The sequence below is a fragment of the Staurois parvus genome, unplaced genomic scaffold (assembly GCF_062004578.1).
Source record: "Staurois parvus isolate SC_StPar_1 unplaced genomic scaffold, SC_StPar_1.0 ptg000525l, whole genome shotgun sequence".
Classification (NCBI taxonomy): Eukaryota; Metazoa; Chordata; class Amphibia; order Anura; family Ranidae; genus Staurois; species Staurois parvus.
The window spans coordinates 367,341-379,846 of NW_028318321.1; the positions used below are offsets into that span (position 1 = coordinate 367,341).

The following is a 12,506-nucleotide window of genomic DNA, read 5'->3' on the forward strand; positions in this document are numbered from 1 at the left end:
GTAGCAAAAATGCTGCTTTTTGCTTTTAAAGAGTCCCTGACCCTTTCCAAAAACGCAGCAGCTCAATAAAGCATAGATGTGAATATGTTCCATAGGAAATCATGTTAAATGGAGTGAAAAAAACGCATTGGTGTAAACAGCGCCTAATTGTAGCTGGTCTGAGCTGCTAAATAAGAATATGAAGCCTAGATCCCGAATGTGAAACCTGTCTTCAAAGACCCCTAACAATACATGATTCTCAGTACTCTTTTCTTTTAATTCTATACATATTTCAAACAAATCACCAAAAAAACCTTACAAACTTTACACAAAACTCAGCTGGAGTCTGGGACTGGAGAGTTGGTCTCAGCCACCTGAGGCTTGGGAGTGTAGAGCCTGAACTTACCGGAATCCTTAAGCAATTTAAGCCGTATGCAGCAGGGACATTTTGTCATAACAGTGGCCGCTGTCAGCAACATATATCCAAAGCAGTACTGCAGTAAACACACCTGTTTTCATCTATATCCTGCAGGCGCTGCTAATCTTTGCAGATGTGCTGCCTGCCAGAGGCTAAACTAGAACCTTCAGGGCCCCGATGCAAGAAATCATGAAGGGCCCCCCTTCCTATTGATCCCAAGGCTCTTTACCCCTGTTGTGGAATTTCTTCTTGCACTGCAAGGGTGAACTCTGATGACTCTGATGTAAGGAGGGATGCTGGGGACTCTGATGTCGGGGTGGGGGGAGAGCTATGGTGACCAAAGAACCTTTTACCTCAGAGTTCCCCTTTACACCAGAGTCTGTAGAGTGATTACACTAAGATAAAGGGGTTCACTAATGTAAGAGGGGAGTGAGGACATGTATATAAGGGGAAAGCTTTATATCAGTTTCCCCCCATAAAACGGTGACCCCCCCCCACAGAGTGACTGACTGACTGCCCCACACCACAGACTCTGTATGGCCTGGAGCTGTCATACACTGACCTCTTAATAGCACCCTTACACATCAGCCCCTATAGCATGTTATTGCATGCCAAACCACATCGTCCTGCAGCACCATGCGGCTTGGTGTGGTGCAATTATTAAAAAAAAAAAAGGCTCAGGACTTCTTTCCCTGCATGTCTCGCAGGTAGGGCAGCACAATAAAATGCGCATACACAAATCTGAACTGAGCCTCATATCACAATACTGTTCTTAAATCAGCATCCTCAGTCTTCCCTTCACATCAGAGTCACTCCCCTTCACATTACTGTCCTCAGCCCCCCATTACTGTCCTCAGCCCCTCATTAATGCCCCCCCCCCATTAATGTCCTGAACCCCCCATTAGTCTTAAAGCCCCCATTACTGTCCTCAGCCACCCCATTACTTTCCTCAGCCCCCCTCCAATAATGTCCTCAGCCCCCCTCCATTACTGTCCTCAGTGACTCCACTACTGTCCTCAGCTTCCCCCATTACTCTTCTCAGACCCTCCATTATTGTCCTCAGCCCCCCTCCAATGTCTGCAGCTTCCCCATTAATGTCCTAAGCCCCCCTCCATTAATATCCTCAGCTCCCCCATTAATGGTCTCAGTGCCCCATTAATGTCCTCAGCCCTCCCCTCCATTAATGTCATCAGCCCTCCCCTCCATTAATGTCCTTAGCCCCCCCCATGCAATGAATGATGAATGCCCTCAGCCCCCCCTCCATTAATTAACACAGCTCCCCCATGAATGTCCTCAGCCTCCCCATTAATATTCTCAGCCCCTCCTCCAATTATTGTCTTCAGCTCCCCCCTCCAATAAAAACCTCCCCCACCCCACATTGTTCCCTCACTGACCCCTCCTCCTGTCTTACCTGCCAGTGCGGAGGGTGAGAGGCACAGCAAGTCTGAACAGAGAGCTGAGAGGTATGAGCTGCAAGCTGGTGAATGGTTACTAGGACTACCCTGCATCCTAACAACCAATCACCTTCTTGTTAACACAGGCAGCCCCACCCTCCATGCAGAGCCGTCCTGCCTCCCACAGACAACTCCAAGAGAATGATAATGACTACTAAGTGGCAGGACTGTGATGGCCATAATGCCTGGCATAAAGCTCCCTGGAACAGGGTTGGGGTCGCAAGTGAGACCCCTGATGTTACGCCAGTGCTGCCTGCCTGTCAATAAAGCCCAACTCTGGCACCTTAATATTTTTGTATAGATTTAGGGCTCATTCACACAGTCAATCTGACTGTAGTACTGCCAAGTATTTTTATTCACACAGCCAGCCAATCTGACAGTGGTGATGCAAGTATCTTGCAGAACACTGCAGCCAGATGCCCAGGTGTGTTCAGGCAGTCACAGCCAGGAAACCTGTACAAACCAAGGACAGACTGACAGCAGACTGCGCTGCCACAGGTATTTGGATGTAATCGCACATGGTACAATTTCCTGCACTTAGGGACACATGAATGTCCCAGGCTGCATGCACCCTGTCACTAAGACAATCATCTGCCCCTAACTACAGGTGACTGCTTCCGCCAAGATTATATCTGAACACACAGGAAACTCCACCAAGGAATAGGTAAAAAAAAAGAATAAACAGAGGGTTGTGGATTGCCATTGAAATAATGCAGTGGGATTTTAAAAATTTGCAGTTCATGCAAGGAAACCCACAAACCTCTTACAACTAAAGGATTTTTACATGCAGAAGTCGTCAACATTTTATTTTGGTCAATGTTGGAGATCGGTGTGCAGTTACACAAAATGCCACACTCCATAGACACACACAGCAGGGCTTAGCCCCGCCACCGGTTTCCTTCTCACTGCCTTTGATTGACAGCAGCAGGAACCAATGTCTCCTGCCCGAGTCGCTATGTGAAGAGGAAGGGAGGGGAGAAGAGATGTAGTCGTGCACAGCACTGGATCTCTCCTCCCCTCCCCTCCCTATTCACATAGAGAAAGGCGAGGAAAGAAAGCCATAACATGTTTATTACCTTAATGCAGAGAGTGCATGAAGGTAAAAAAATGTTCTGGCTTTAGATCCACTTTAATTACTACAGAATTGCACGTTAGTCTTTTATATTTACCTAGAATTCAGCTTTAAATGCATATAACTTAGTATTAGTCTCTTGGGGAGGATTCATGAGCACAAAGAACCAACCAATTGTGCTGCAATGCTTATGTGATAAAAGCGAGCATGCTGACAGGGGAGAGAACAGACTGACAGAGGTGGTAGCTAATTGACCTGCTGCTTCTTCTTTCATTATCCAGTATCAGACTAGACCAGAAAATGCGGCCACAGGTTGGGCACAATTTGGCCAGTTCAGAGACTGGACAAATTTTGACGCATCTAAGTGTAGGCTGGTTATACAGAAGTCAATTTCTTGGTCGATTACTATACAAGCAGACCGTTGGAAATTTTTCGCTCGGTCCTGCTGGCTACGCCCGGCGGTGCAGCTGAGTGTATTCTGATGGCGGGGAAGCCTCCCCACTGCCAGAATACAATAGCTTTGCAGGAGGGATTCCCCCATCCACATCCAATGTGTGAATGGAGGAATCTATTAATATTCTTTCACTCACCCTGCTGACTGAGTGAAAGAAAATGAATCATGTATGGCCTGCCTATGCATTACTTAAAAGCAGCAGAGCAAAATCAGGTCTTCTGCCTTACCACATAGGGCTAGGGAGTAAGTCCCAATACTAGCTAGACAGGAATACAAATCCTTTGGCAGGTAAAAGAGCTAACAATGTATTTCATCTGTGTATTTAACAGTTTGTCTAAAATATCAACCCTTATCACATAGACCTATGACACGCTAGCATTCCTGTCACTGGGAGCAACTTGTCAGTGCCAGGATAAGGGCAAAGAGACCACTAACCTGTTTCTCTGGCATTGCTGTCTAGCTGGGGATGGAGATTCTACATTGTTTTGGCCAATAAGAGAGTGTTGCCATGGAAATAAGTCAGTGGTTTATTTGCCTTTGCCAGAGATCCTGTTGCTGGCAAGTTGCCACCAGTGACAGTATTACTAGATTGTCCAGATTGGCCCTTGTTATAAAGAGCCTGAATTGAAAAGTATATAAATCTCTATATAGAAAACCAGACACCCAGAATGGATGGTAAGTGGAAGATGTTTTCAGTTTCAAAACAGTAAAAGAAAAAGCACTTTTACCAAAGGGGTTTTAAAAAAAACTGAAAAAAAAAAAACTGAAAAAAAAAACAAAAAAAAACAAAACACAAAAACTTTGCCTGGACTTTTCTTTAATTAAATAGAGATTATTGCATATTCAAGTAAAAAAAAAAAAAAACCTGGCAAATTGACAGAATGCTTTGAGCAGGATTAATGACACTGAACCTGTAGTACACAACTGAAGGTTGTCAATGTAACAATAAAAATGGCTTAATAAAGGAATCAATAGAGTAAACCAATGAGATCTCTGCAATAAATATTAGATAATGTGACTGGAATTGCTCAGTACAGACCATCATTAGTAATCTGGAAAATTTAACAGGCCCCCATAAGAGCATTTTTGTCTGGGGATACCAGTGGAACTATGGGAACTATGTAAGCTGCTTGGTCCCAAATATTTCTTTATTAATACAGAGGCAGGGCTCACTTCAGTAAGTAAATACTTCACCACTTCTACTTTACCATGTAAAAAGATGTGCCAGGTCATCAAAGTAATTGTACCATGTGGACTTGATGAAGTTTGACCCCACACACGGGCTGGTGTACATTCGACATTAGGACGGTTGTTAAAGCATGTCTGGCACTTTCAAAGGATACGTATATCTGACAAAATGTAAAAAGGGGAAAGTAGGTCTTTTACTGTACACTTGGCTTTCTGTTTCTAAAACAATTGAGTTGGTGAAGGAGGTACCAAAGCTTTAGTAATTCTTTTGGTAACGTTAGATCTGGTGCTTCAAAAGTCACATGATAGATTCCTCCACCTGGTGGATACTTGGCCTTCTGATACTTCAGTCTTTGAATCATCAAGCTTAGTTTTCCCAGGAGTGCATTACAGAACTATGGCCAAAGCTCTTTTTTTGCCATTCTTCTCCTGTGGATCACAGGAGTGTACTTAGTCCTGCACTTCTGTGACGCAGATTTAGCTGACAGCGGGCTAAAGTCGGCTGTTGGCCAATGTCCAGAGCAGGTCCAGGCTCTGCAGGGATCCAGACAATAATGGGGATTCACTCAGAAGCCTGAGCCAGCTGCTCTGGATCGGAAGAGCTGACAGTCACCACTTAGAGCAGACCCAAGAACTGAGCAATCAGCAGTGTTTGACCACTCATTTCTCTGTGTAGAGCCATTGGGGGACAGACTGATGCTGTAGCTATCTAGGAGAGTATTTGTGTTGGTTTCTTTACATTCACCCACTTCTATTTTAATCAAAAATAAACAAAACAAAAAAAACAGATTACATAAAATAAGCATTTTTAAATATGCAAACTAACTTGACAGAGGACCAGCTTCTGAAACAGAAATATCAGCACAAGAACACCATTGTCAAATTATTAAACATTCTGCAAGCCTTTCCTAAAGCTTGCTACAGTTCATAGGGATTTGAACTATACAATATAACACACATATTCATGTCATGAATGTTAGATCAACCAGATTATCCACAAAATTCGGTCAGAGCAAAGAAACCCAAAGCCCAACCACCAACCACATGAGCTAGTTTTCCTTGAGAAGATTGGTTAGAATTTAGTATGATCAGTTTGTCTCTTTGTCAACATAAGGTGTATAGCACAGAAGACATTTTTAGGCCCTGAGCACACAGTGTTTGCCAATCTCTACAAAATGCCTTTCCTCCTCACAGCAGCGGTTTGGCATAAAAAACACTCGGTGCATTTTAACTGGTTTAGTCATGTCAAGCCCTTAGGCGTTAATTCACTTAATTGGCCATTTAAATGAATTAATGTTCAAGTGCTAAACATGCCTAGCATTTACACATGTTTACATGTGTCAAGCATTTTTTTTTTTGCCAAAATGCAGCTGCTCCTGGATGCACTGGCAGTGGGTTTTTTTCTGCCTCTAAACGCCTACATGTGCATGGACACAAAGATTAACAAAAAGACTACCCGTCTTTAAAACGCTCAGTGTGCATGAGGCCTTAAACAGACTGAGCAAATACTGAAGGGCTACATTGAATTACGCCGATTGAGAAAAATTACTGAGGGATGTGCTATGCTAAAAAAACATCCCTTACATGATCTCTGGAAACTACAAAGATGCAAATATTTAATTGGCAAATTTAACTCTATATATGTTCTAGATTTCTTTGCCTTCATAAGCAGCAGTTACAAGTGTCAACGATCAAGAGGACGATGTGGACAATAAGTGGGAAGCAAAAAAAAAGCCATGCAGCAGTGATAAATAATGAGTAGTCACGGGGGCTGCATGTAGAAAGAATTGGATGATTTTGTTCAATATCTATTATATCTAATAACTGCTTGAAGGACCACTGGACATGTGTAGGAGGGTTGACTGGGCCCAGAGACACAATGCTTTATAGGCTAGAGAGAGGGCCAATTACAAAAAGGAAAACAAAATGTCCAAAAAAGTCCACACAGATAGGTGGATTCAATTAACAGCGGAACTGAATTAAGAAAAAAAAAAATAGTATCACAACAATGAAAGAGTATAAAAGTACATTCCTAAACCATAAGACAATGGCTTTTTTTTGACTGACTACACTTTATCAATTGTCCCTGCACAGTTAACATAAGTACAATCACATACCTCCCAACACTGAAAATTGATAATGAGGGACAACTTGAAGGCAAAAAGAGTCAACATTGAAAGTGTGCTGCGGTGGAAAGTGGTGTGGCTAAACTGAGTGTGGCCTAAAGGAACATAGTTTGATATAGTCTAAGCAGGATACACTGTACACATTCTGCAACCTTTGTGTCCACAAAATACTGCTTAACTACTGTACCACCAGTGAAAGTTCAGACACACTCATAAATCTAATGGACTATCTTTAGAGGATAAAACAGGATATGGACAAAGAGCCAATAGGTTGTCTAAGCCTACCTTTAGGATAACCTTCATTAAATAGTCACAAACTATTAAGCAACCATCAATTGTTGAGACAATAAACACTTTGCTAACTGCTGTAAATTACACAGTCCTGACCACTTTATTTATAATAAAATGTATAGAGTGCAGCAGTCAGTAGTGTGTATCATATTGCCCCTTATATTGCTGGTCAGCAGTCGAGTGCTGTTGTTCCGTGGAAGGAGAGGGGGGTGCTGGTGCTCTGTGGAAAAAGAGGGCACTGCTGGTGCTGTGCAGGGGAAGAGGGGGCTGGCCTGGTGTTCTAAAGTAAGAGAATGGGGCATTGGTGCTCTGCAGAGAGAGAGCACTGATACTCTGTATTTGGGAGAGGGGTGACTAGCGCTCTGCAGAGGAAGCTTTGCAAGGAGAGGGGGCACTGACTCAGTGGAAGGGGGGGAGGGTCAATTGGTGCTCTGCAGAGGCAGGGGGGAACATGTGCTCTGCAGAGGCAGGCGGGAACACTGGTACACAGTGGAGAAAGGGGGGCACTAGCGCTCTGCAGAGATGGGGGGCACTGATGTTCTGCATGAGGTAGAGGGGGGACACTGGCACTCTGCAGAGGGTGGAAGGGCACTGGCACTCTGCAGAAGAAGGGGGCACTGGTGCTCTGCAGGGAAGAGAGGGACTGAGGAGTGGCTGGAGGATGAAAGAGGCAAGTTAAGCCGATTTTAGAGGTGCTGGATCTTCTTTAAGGTAAACTCAGATATGAAGTTTACTGTATGCAATAGAATGTAGAATGCAGTTTTCACAAATCACTCAACTAGCAGAGCAGGGGATTTCAGAACAAGAGCAGTCTATGTGAGAAGGGCACAATTATGGCACTTGCCCCTTCCACTGCTCCCAGTGGCAGCACTTCTCACTGATGGCTGGGAGAGGGATGTAGAAGCACAGTTTATTTAAACATCTTATACATACTGTATAACAGCTAAAATAGGATACATGAGCACTCCCACACCACCCAGTTAATGCAAGACCAATAATGTGCCCCCCTTGCTATTCTCCCACATCTGGTTTCACTTGCAGAATTCTAGTACTCTGCTGAAAACACAGGTAATTTGAGGACAGGAAAATAAATCTTTGTACTGGACCTTCCTAAATTCAGCAGTCTACTGCACTCCCCACTCTTGTGCCAGCTCCATAACCCCACTTTCTCTGTGCTCTGTTCCCCTTTCCAGCTCTTTGTGCTCTCTGTCTACTCTATGTCTCTGCTCAATTCATGCTCTCTACTTGCACACGATACCCATTCACCTCATATTTCTGCTGGTTCCCAGTAACCACTATTTCACAGTGTTCAGTGGTTCCTATGATCTTTCTGCTTGAACTCACTGCCAGTTTGTTATAATGTAGTGATTCTGTGGATTAAACACTATTTTTATATTATACTGTACAGACTAAAGATCAGCTGTTGTCTTTATTAGACTAACTTCTGATATGCAAATCTTCTTTACTTAAAAAAAAACAAAAGTAAGAATTCAAAGCAGGCTTCCTCACGTTGCACTAGCAAAAGTATGCAATTTTTGGCTAAAAAGGGATTTGAAATACTCAAATTCTGTTACTGTGTAATATGGAATATCATTTGAAATGCCCCTTCAGAGGAAACACAGCTACTGACATAGAGATGCTGGACCAATTATTAAAGGGACACCTCAAGGAGACAGCGCATTATGCAAATATAAAAGTACTGTTCATCCTATTGAGGCAAAGGAGCCACCTGATCAGATTTATTTTAATGCATTAATGGCTTCTTGTTTTTATTTTATATAAGCTATAACAACATGCAGCGATTCTCTAGGGTTTCCGTGGATGAAAATTATTATTATACAGTATTTATAAAGCGCCAATGGTTCGCTCAGCGCTGAACATTACATTACTGTACATTACATTACAATTACATTACATTTGCTGCCTGTTGCCCGAGCCCCTGCCCAGGGGTAGATTGCCGCCTGTTGCCCGAGGCCCCTGCCCAGTGGTAGGTTGCAGCCTGTTGCCCGAGACTCCTGCCCAGGGGTAGATTGCTGCCTGTTGCCCGAGGCCCCTGCCCAGTGGTAGGTTGCCGCCTGTTGCCTGAGGCCCCTGCCCAGTGGTAGGTTGCCGCCTGTTGCCCGAGGCCCCTGCCCAGTGGTAGGTTGCCGCCTGTTGCCCGAGGCCCCTGCCCAGTGGTAGGTTGCCGCCTGTTGCCCGAGGCCCCTGCCCAGTGGTAGGTTGCTGCCTGTTGCCCGAGGCCCAGTGGTAGGTTGCCGCCTGTTGCCCAAGTCTCCAATCCGCTGTCCAGTCACAGAGGGAGCTCGGCTGAGGCCCCAAGCCTATGGGGGAGACTGCCTGCCTGTCGCTGAAGACCCCCCCCGTGCCTGGAATCGTCCCTGGTTTGCGCACACATCACCCTCTCTGCCATTTCCCCATTGAGTGTCTGTCCTTTTGTTGCTTCAATAAAGCTTTGTGTGTTCCCCATCTTCTCCGTGTGCTCTGTCCTGCCTGCGCTTCCATTACACTGATTAACATGAATGAACATTAATGATCAACATTAATGAAAATGTATATAATCATCTGATTTTGATAGTTTTTCTACTTAACAGTGGACTTTCCAATAATGGGGTATGCAGGGGCGGACTGACAACTCATGGGGCCCCCGGGCAATTAGGGATCATGGGGCCCGTGTCCTTGCCCACACTCAAAACACACCCAAAAAAGTCTATAAAAGTTACCAGGGGCATTTTATGGGGCCCCCTACTGACCCCGGGCCCTCGGGCAGTGCCCGAGTGCTCGAATGGTCAGTCCGCCCCTGGGGGTATGTTAGATGTGTCAGATTTCCAGAGTCCCAACAACCCCCATCCTTATCCCTGTCAATATCGAACACCATATGTTTTTAGTTCTGCAGTAATACAAATCAAGGATCCAGTGGATAGAATATACACTATATTGCCAAAAGTATTGGGATACCCCACCAAATCATTGGATTCAAGTGTTCCAATCACCTCCACGGCCACAGGCGTATATAATCAAGCACCTAGGAATGTAGACTGCTTCTACAAACATTTGTGAAAGAATGGGTCAACTCTCAGGAGCTCAGTGAATTCAAGCATGGTACCGTGATAGGTAGCCACTGTGCAATAAGTCCATCCATGAAATTTCCTTGCTACTAAATATTCCACAGTCAACTGTTAGTGGTATTATAAGAAAGCGGAAGCAACTGGGAACAATAGCAACTCAGCCATGAAGTGGTAGGCCACGAGTGGGGTCAGAGCCTGTTGAAGAGCACAGTGCACAAAAGTCGCCAACTGTCTGCAGAGTCAATAGCTAATGACCTCCAAACTTCGTGTGGCCTTCAGATTAGCACATCAGCGCCTAGAGAGCTTCGTGGAATGGGTTTACATGGCTGAGCAGCTGCATCTAAGCCTAGTGCAATGCAAAGCATCAGATGCAGTGGTGTAAAGCATGCTGCCACTGGACTCTAAAGCAGTGGAGAAGTGTTCTCTGGAGTGACAAATCATGCTCCTCTGTCTGGCAATCTGATGGATGTGCCTAGGTTTGGGGGTTGCCAGGAGAACGGTACTTGCCTGACTGCATTGTGTCAAGAGTAAAGTTTGGTGGAGGGGGGACTATGGTGTGGGGTTGTTTTTCAAGGGTTGGGCTTGGCCCTTTAGTTCTAGTAAAGGGAACTCTTAACGCGTCAGCATACCAAGACATTTTGGACCATTTTATACTCCTGACTTTGTGGGAATAGTTTGGGGATGGCCCTTTCCGTTTCCAACATGACTGCGCACCAGTGCACAAAGCAAGGTCCATAAAGACATGGTTGGGCTGGAGGAACTTCACTGGCATGCACAGAGTCCTGACCTCAACTCGATAGAATACCTTTAGGATGAATTAGAGCAGAGACTATGAACCAGGCCTTCTTGTCCGACATCAGCACCTGACCTCACAAATGCACTTCTGGAAGAATGGTCAAACATTCCCATAGACACACTCCTAAACCTTGTGGATAGCCTTCCCAGAACAGCTGAAGCTGTTATAGCTGCAAAGGATGGACCAACTCAATACTGAACCCTACGGACTAAGACCGGGATGCCAATCAAGTTCATCTGAGTCCTAATACTGTTGGCAATAAAGTGTATCTGCAACAGAAATACAAAGTAAATGCCAAGAGTCTTATGCTAAACATATTTACTCTGCATTAAGTACTTTTCTTAAAGTCCATTGAGAAACACAGGAAGTAATTTACTTTTGGGTTATACTGCTGTCTACAGGAGTACTGGACACCAGAAAAACAAAAAAAACTGCAGGCCAGCCCCTTCTTCCACCAGAATGATTCAATTTTGTAGCAAGCAGTACTAACAGCATGATCATAAACACAAAGGGGCAGAACCCATGTCCCTCAACAAACTCCAAGAAAAGGACTTTATAGCAAATACAAAAATCCAGTTTTCTTTCTCGCCCATTGAGGGACACGGGAAGTTGTTCACCTTTAGGGCAGCCAAATGTAGCAAACTAAAGGGAGGGCAATACAACTGAGGGGCAGGCAACAAAGCAAACAAAAATGCTTAAAAATGTCCAAGACAACAGAGAACTGGGAACTACTTGCAGCTCAAAGTGCCACCTGACATTACTCCAAAATCTTTAATCACATTAGACTTGAACAACCACATAGTAGAATATGAGATCAGAAGATCAGGTGGCAGTCTTCCAAATCTGTGAAACTGCAAAACAATGGCTCGGTGCCAAAAAACCCAAGAAGCACTCACAGATCTAGTAGTGTGCCATTACAGGAAAGGGTGGATTCTGATCCTAGACACAGTCAGCTTGGATATTAGTCTGCCTGAGCCACCTAGAGACAATGGAATGAAAAGCTGGTGTACTTTTACGGGAACCATCCAGGATAACAAAATGGGAATCCATCTTTCTGAAAGAAGCAGTGGTTGAGGTATAAACCCTCACAGCTGAATGAAGACAATCAGTGCTTTGAGATCCAAGATAGGGTTGATGCCCCCTTTGGGTTAGAGAAGCACCTTAGATCCAGAAGACCCAGAAGGGTTTGATGTAGTTCTTCTAATCTGTGAATTGATACAGGAAGGTTGAGAGGAGGCAGGGAGCAAAACTCCCACCTTTTGAAACCAGGAATCTGAGATGTAAGCTGTCCAAATTTCAGCAAAAGGTCAACAAAGGGTCCCCCATCTTGGAAAAAGTGGGAGTGCACTTTTATATAGGAAAGGCTTGTCTGGGTGTTTGGTAAACTTTGTGCCCCAGCCTTCGCATGTAGACTGGGTACCAAGTTTTGGGCATCTCAATGTGAATAGTGCAGGAGTGGAGGAACAAGAGGGAATTCTTTTGAACATCATCAAGCGGTTCTCAGTATGGTACTTAGGCAGAATGGGATCTGGAAAGCTTCCTAACTGGAATGCAATGCTAAGTTAACTTCTAGGCTAGCACTGCAACGTCCATTTCAGCATTGTGCATATATGGCACTCCAAAAGCTATGCTCTGGATGACTTTGTCAGATAGCTGTAATCAA

The 12,506-nt window shown here is 44.5% G+C and overlaps 1 protein-coding gene across 2 annotated transcripts in view; it reads right to left on the reverse strand.

Annotated features, from left to right (window-relative positions):
* The window catches only part of CNNM2 (cyclin and CBS domain divalent metal cation transport mediator 2), a 227,019-nt gene that overhangs the window by 13,735 nt on the left and 200,778 nt on the right, over window positions 1-12,506 (reverse strand). The gene's annotated exons all lie outside the window — the stretch shown is intronic.